This window comes from Suricata suricatta, chromosome 17 (genome assembly GCF_006229205.1).
Source record: "Suricata suricatta isolate VVHF042 chromosome 17, meerkat_22Aug2017_6uvM2_HiC, whole genome shotgun sequence".
Taxonomy (NCBI): Eukaryota; Metazoa; Chordata; class Mammalia; order Carnivora; family Herpestidae; genus Suricata; species Suricata suricatta.
Genome location: NC_043716.1, coordinates 42,389,728 through 42,390,077, shown reverse-complemented (window position 1 = coordinate 42,390,077; position 350 = coordinate 42,389,728). Strand labels below are relative to the sequence as shown.

The 350-nt window shown below is 67.7% G+C and overlaps 1 protein-coding gene across 1 annotated transcript in view; it reads right to left on the bottom strand.

The window, feature by feature from the left end:
- Positions 1–350, bottom strand: part of ITGB3 (integrin subunit beta 3) — a 51,453-nt gene extending 51,103 nt beyond the window's left edge. The window contains exon 1 of the mRNA XM_029927063.1: positions 286–350. The gene's annotated coding sequence lies outside the window, so the exon portion shown is untranslated. The remainder of the gene's footprint in view (positions 1–285) is intronic.

The window sequence follows — 350 nt, the reverse complement described above, 5'->3', positions numbered from 1 at the left end:
GGAGGGGAGGGGAAGGGAGCGGACGCGATGGGTGGGACAAAGCGGGGCGGGCCGCCGACTGGAGCTCCCTCCCCTGCGGCGCTTCTATGGACCCTGCGCTGGGGAGCCGGTGGTGGGAATCAGCGGCTCCTCTCTCCCCGCTGGCGGAGGCAGAGGAGAGGCTGCACCGGAGCGGGGTCGTGGGCACGTTCCCCGCACACATCCTGGTCCCTGGGTCCGCGCCCGGACCCTGGGTTTGCTTAGAAAAGCCAGGAGCCTGTGGCCCCTCTCCTGACCCAGTCTCACCTCCTGAGGGCTTGCTCTTTCACTTGAACTCCCGGGCACAGCCCTCTGTACCTTGAGTTTCGTTC